This window comes from Saccostrea cucullata, unplaced genomic scaffold (assembly GCF_032062105.1).
Source record: "Saccostrea cucullata isolate Sc308-1 unplaced genomic scaffold, CSIRO_AGI_Scuc_v1 ctg6294, whole genome shotgun sequence".
Lineage (NCBI taxonomy): Eukaryota > Metazoa > Mollusca > Bivalvia > Ostreida > Ostreidae > Saccostrea > Saccostrea cuccullata.
The window spans coordinates 16,171-22,585 of record NW_026928990.1 but is presented as its reverse complement, the minus strand read 5'-3'; the positions used below and the strand labels follow the sequence as shown (position 1 = coordinate 22,585).

General features: G+C 33.5%; 1 long non-coding RNA gene across 2 annotated transcripts; it reads right to left on the bottom strand.

The window, feature by feature from the left end:
- Positions 1 to 2,172: 2,172 nt before the first annotated feature.
- LOC134279525 (uncharacterized) lies at positions 2,173 to 4,164 on the bottom strand. 2 transcript variants are annotated; one of them, XR_009994660.1, is made up of 4 exons: positions 3,941 to 4,164; positions 3,543 to 3,640; positions 3,204 to 3,303; positions 2,173 to 2,836 (listed from the first exon to the last, which is right to left on the bottom strand). It is a non-coding gene; the product is annotated as an uncharacterized LOC134279525 (long non-coding RNA). The 2 variants fall into 2 exon arrangements; XR_009994661.1 differs by lacking the exon at positions 3,204 to 3,303.
- Positions 4,165 to 6,415: the final 2,251 nt, after the last annotated feature.

Here is a 6,415-nt window from a genome sequence, read left to right as displayed (position 1 = left end):
CTAGCCTGGAAAAGAGCGGAACAATGCCAGAATGGAAATTTGCGGAGGAAATCCATGGAATTCCAGGATGTTTGTAAATCTAAGGAATTCCATGGAAAACCATGGAATTCCAGGATTCCAATTTCCAAATACGTGTACAATGAAAACTGAAATAATAAGTGCCAAATAATTACAAAAAAAATTGATAACATCACAATTTTTAGCTCTACTGGTCAGAGACCAGAAGAGCTTATGCGATAGTAATGCGTCCGGCGTCCGTCCGTCTGTCTGTCTGTCCGTCTGTAAACAATTTTTCAAAACGCTACTCCTCCTACAGTTTTGGTCTGATTTCAATATAACTTGGCACACAAGTAGACTACACTAAGATACATAGAATAGTGCATCGGTTTTTGATTTCGATGAACGGTGTTGCCATGGTTACTAAAAATAGAATTTTCTGTGAAATTCCTTAAAAACGCTACTCCTTCTACAGTTTTGGTCTGATTTCAATATAACTTGGCACACAAGTAGACTACACTAAGGTACATGGAATAGTGCATCGGTTTTTACTAAAAATAGAATTTTCTGTGAAATTCCTTTAAAACGCTACTCCTTCTACAGTTTTTCTCTGATTTCAATATTACTTGGCACACAAGTAGACTACACTAAGATACATAAAACAGTGCATTGGTTTTCAATTTCGATGAACGGTGTTACCATGGTTACTAAAAATAGAATTTTCTGTGAAATTCCTATAAAACGCTACTCCTTCTACAGTTTTGGTCTGATTTCAATATAACTTGGCACACAAGTAGACTACACTAAGATACATAGAATAGTGCATCGGTTTTTGATTTCGATGAACGGTGTTGCCATGGTTACTAAAAATAGAATTTTCTGTGAAATTCCTTAAAAACGCTACTCCTTCTACAGTTTTGGTCTGATTTCAATATAACTTGGCACACAAGTAGACTACACTAAGGTACATGGAATAGTGCATCGGTTTTTAATTTCGATGAACGGTGTTGACATGGTTACTAAAAATAGAATTTCTGTGAAATTCCTTTAAAACGCTACTCCTTCTACAGTTTTGGTCTGATTTCAATATAACTTGGCACACAAGTAGACTACACTAAGATACATATAATAGTGCATCGGTTTTTGATTTCGATGAACGGTGTTGCCATGGTTACTAAAAATAGAATTTTCTGTGAAATTTCTTAAAAACGCTACTCCTTCTACAGTTTTGGTCTGATTTCAATATAACTTGGCACACAAGTAGACTACACTAAGGTACATGGAATAGTGCATCGGTTTTTAATTTCGATGAACGGTGTTGCCATGGTTACTAAAAATAGAATTTTCTGTGAAATTCCTTTAAAACGCTACTCCTTCTACAGTTTTGGTCTGATTTCAATATAACTTGGCACACAAGTAGACTACACTAAGATACATAGAATAGTGCATCGGTTTTTGATTTCGATGAACGGTGTTGCCATGGTTACTAAAAATAGAATTTTCTGTGAAATTTCTTAAAAACGCTACTCCTTCTACAGTTTTGGTCTGATTTCAATATAACTTGGCACACAAGTAGACTACACTAAGGTACATGGAATAGTGCATCGGTTTTTAATTTCGATGAACGGTGTTGCCATGGTTACTAAAATAGAATTTTCTGTGAAATTCCTTTAAAACGCTACTCCTTCTACAGTTTTGGTCTGATTTCAATATAACTTGGCACACAAGTAGACTACACTAAGATACATAAAATAGTGCATTGGTTTTCAATTTCGATGAACGGTGTTACCATGGTTACTAAAAATAGAATTTTCTGTGAAATTCTTTTAAAACGCTACTCCTTCTACAGTTTTGGTCTGATTTCAATATAACTTGGCACACAAGTAGACTACACTAAGATACATAGAATAGTGCATCGGTTTTTGATTTCGATGAACGGTGTTGCCATGGTTACTAAAAATAGAATTTTCTGTGAAATTCCTTTAAAACGCTACTCCTTCTACAGTTTTAGTTTGATTTCAAAATAAGTTGGCACACAAGTCGACTACACAAAGATACATAAAATAGTGCAATGGTTTTTGATAAGTACAAACCAGTAGAGCTACAGTCTCGACAGAGACTTCTGGTTCATACATCAAATCTATATTTTCAAAATAAAAAATTCATTGTTTGTTTTACAATGTTTTTTTTTTAGACAAATATTGCCTATAATCTCAGATGTACAATATAAGCACACTTTTTAAATGTATTCTCACTGGAAGTATTTTACAACAAAGGTTATTTACAAAAATATCCAGAGAAGAATATGATTACTGGAGAATCACCTTGATTAAATTAATGATAATCATGTTAAGATATACATGTATTTAGTATACTCCAGTCTGCATTTTCTAAAATAAGAAGTTAGTTTTATTAAATGACATTGGACATGGAATTGGAGAGGTCATCGAAACCTCAACAGAGTATACATTTACAATGAACTGCCAGTGGCTTATGTACTGGTACAGAGCTAATGACTAGAGTGACAAACACATGTATTAAATGCAAAAAATATGTACTACACAACTATATTGATACAAAGATCCCATAAAATCAACAGATGCTAAAGTATTTTCCCCCAACGTACGTGCCAAAGATCCCAATTAATGAAGATCCAAAACTTCCGACGTGTTTGCTAGAGAATCACTTCCTCACTGATATCCCATGAAATTAGTAAATGGTTATGTTATAGGGTTGACAGATAATTGGTGTCACAAACGCATTCATTTTCAGTACGAAGGCTCAGAAAGTTGGATGATGATCATTCCCACAGACACTTCAAACTTTCCTTGCACAATTTCTGAAAGAAAAGATGACCATTAAGATGCATCATTATTGATATCCATATAAATATATGACAAATAATAAACTAAAACTACACAAAACAACTGGTTTTTTCGACCTGGCAAATCAGTTTACCGTAGAATATGAATTCACTATCTTGCATTTTTTTGTTCAAATTAGGATTAATTCTGATAAATATAAAAATGTGAAAAGTTTATAGATGACAGACAACATCAGACACTGATCAAAAAACTCACTTAGGCCTTAAAATGATTCAGGTGAGCTAAAAAGAAAAGGTTAGAGCTCAAGCTCAATGCCTGAGGCCTGACTGATACTGAAAAAGATGTGATTTTATTGATTTGAAAATAATTAAGAAATCTGACCTTTTGGGTTTTTTTTTCGTACAGCTTTTGTCCTTGTGAGCATAGGGATTCCTGTAGAATGGATGGTTACTTCATAGTAGATGATTGCAGCATGTTTGATCTAAAATAATTATGCATGCCTGTGCAGTTAGCACGTTTAGATTACCTGTCAGAATTCATTGTTTTAAATTATTAGAATAAGGAATTTAAGCGTGTTAAGAATATAAACCTTTAAATTTTGTTTACATGGCAAACTTGCAATAATTTTTTAAATCTTATGCTAATAGGCATGGATTAATAAAATCCAAGTTTGTTTACCATGTTTACTTGGTTTGAATGATAATTTGAGCTAGTTCTCACCATAGTCACAAGCCTAGTGACTGATTGGCTAAGCATCTACATCCACCAAGTTATAAAACGCCATCGCTGTGGTGATCATCTCAGGCACTATGCAGCAACTATAAAATAATTAAAATAAGAGCTGAAAATGATCATGAACATGCATTAAAAATATATAATTTATTACATTGTACATCATACTCTGTAAATGTTATCTTAATGCTTTACATCAGTTCGATCCCAAACGAGGAAATTTGAGTTTAAATCCATGATCTTAAATTATTACAAAATTGAAATAGTGAACTAACGATTTCACCGTCGGGCAGTTTTTGTGTGGTGTCCAGACTAGGCCTAATGAACAGTAGCAGAAGCGTTCTTCATTCAAGGACACATAAAATACTGTACAATATTGTACCTACCAGGTCTTAAAATGTCTTCATCTTCTTCCATCCAAAGCTAAACATGATTCCCCTGTTCTAGACACCCTCTTTCCAACTTTCCTTCTGTGCAACATCAACATGGCATTCGATATTTTTGAATTTCGGCGTGTTGTTTAAATTAATTGTTCATCGAGCCCGACTTCGAGCCCGATGTTATTGTACTATTATTCGACAGTTAAAAAAATCAAAGTAATTTTCCACAGTTTTCCAGCGCAGAAAATGGCTAAGTTTCTCATCTTATCATTTTTTTTCCAAAGAATTCCACTAGTTTCCAAACCAAAAAATGTCTAAGTCCAATTTTTTTTTCAAATTCCAAAATATTCCAAAAACTTCCAGACACACTTTTCAAGTTTGGTATAGAAGTGATTGGAATTCCATGGAATTCCAAAACTTTTCCAAACCCTTTGGAAAATCTACATTAGGGTGATGTTTAGGTACTAGTAGTTCAATGCCAAGGCATAATTTTACTGAAAATGAGCAATCAATTATTTAAACATAACATGTAAAATGACTTAATCTTTGATACACAGCACAAAACAGTGAGATTTATATGATAAGGCATTATTTATAGAGAACTGAAGCGAGCATGTCCAAAGATGAAAGCACGGATTATATTAAAGACAAGATCATTCAGTAATGTAAATAAAAGCTCGTTTCCTCCTGGGACGAACCTTGGATATTATGCATGTATCGAAATTTCCACCATCGAACTATCTAAACAATTTCATAAAACGACTGCATACATATGTAAGCCCTGGTTAAATCTAGTACTGTCTGACGCCGTGACGTCAGACACAAGATGTGTTTGTGAAACACTGATGCCCCCGTATGGAAACATAGCAAATATTATGCTTTTCTTAAATGCAAATTTAATTAATTGGTACCTAAAGTAGGGTATTCCCACTGGGAAACAATTGTGAAATTTGAGAGTAAGCCAATAATAAAGTTTTTTTAATAGTACCAAGTACCAAGGTCAAGGTCAAAAGGTCAATGTAATAAGTATCAAATGAAAGGTCTTCCCACATAGAATACTTATGTAGAGCTTGAAAGCCCTACCCCTAACCGTTCAGAAGTTATGGCCAACGTTCAATTTTTTAAAAAGTAGGTCAAACTCCAAGGTCAATGTCAAAGTTTTTGTTATCAAATGAAAGGTCTTGTCATAAGAATTAAAAATGTAAAGTATGAAAGCACTAGCCCTAACTCTTTAAAAAGGATGGTAAAGGTTTGCTTTTTTAAAGTAGGTCAATCTCAAAGGTCAAGGTCAGAGGGTCAAAGTTCTTGGTATCCAATGAAGGGTTTTCTCACAAGGATTACATATATGAAGTATGAAAACCATATCCCTTACCGTTCAAAAAAAAGGCCAAGCTTAAAGTTTTTCACAAGTACGGAAATCTACAAGGTCAACGTCAAAGGGTCAAGGCTGTTGGTATCTAATGAAAGGTCTTTCAAGAAACATTACATATGCAAAGTATAAATGTCCTGGTATCTACTGTTCAAAATATATCGCCAAAGTAAAAGTTTAAAATTTTCATGTAAAAGTGGGTCAATCTCCAAGGTCAAGGTCAAAAGGTCAAATTTGGTGGTACCCAAAGAAAGGTCTTGTCACAAGGAATACACATATGAAATATAAAAGTTATAGCTCCAGTAAATCAAAAGTTATGGGCAAGGTTAAAGTTTTTGCGGATAAACAGACAAACAGAGAGACAGACAGACAAAAAAAACTATATACCCCCAAAACTTCGTTTACGGGGGCATAAATATTATCGATGCACATGAAATTCTTACCCCTTTAGCAGTTTTCAATCGTGACTGTTAAAATAGTATCAAATATATTTAAAATGTGAAGCAGCCAAAAGAAAGAAAAATCATCGTACAAATAAGACATTGAAAGTGTAATTTGTGTCCCATACAAGAAATGTATTTAAAAAACGTTTTATTTTATGTACCCCTTACAAATATAGTACGGTTTGGATAATGAGAATGTTCTGTTTATATAACTTTTCACATGCACATACATGTAGATGAGAGTTGAAAGAAGCCATCTTTCCCTTTTTCAAACATTGTTTTACTATAACATTTGATTTTATATAAAAATGTTAAATCCCTTTTCCTCCACAGGATTTGTAAGGAAAGTGTTTGCTCACACATGCACCCCCTTTTTCTTTAAAAACGATAGTACGTTCCTGATATCATATAAAAAATGTAAGATATATTAAGTCAAATGAAAAAAAAAAAAAATAATTTATATCCCGTCAACAGTGAGTTACCAAAAAGGTTACTCTAAATTGTACCCCCCTTCCTTCTCAAAACGACAATAAAAATAAAACTACTCACCAGTCAAAGACGATTGTTCATTTCTTCAGAATGTTTTTCGCTTACCCAAGTTAGTCGTTCGATAAAAAATTACATTGTAGTGCAGTGCAATATTAGTGTAGGTAAATTCTCATTCCAATA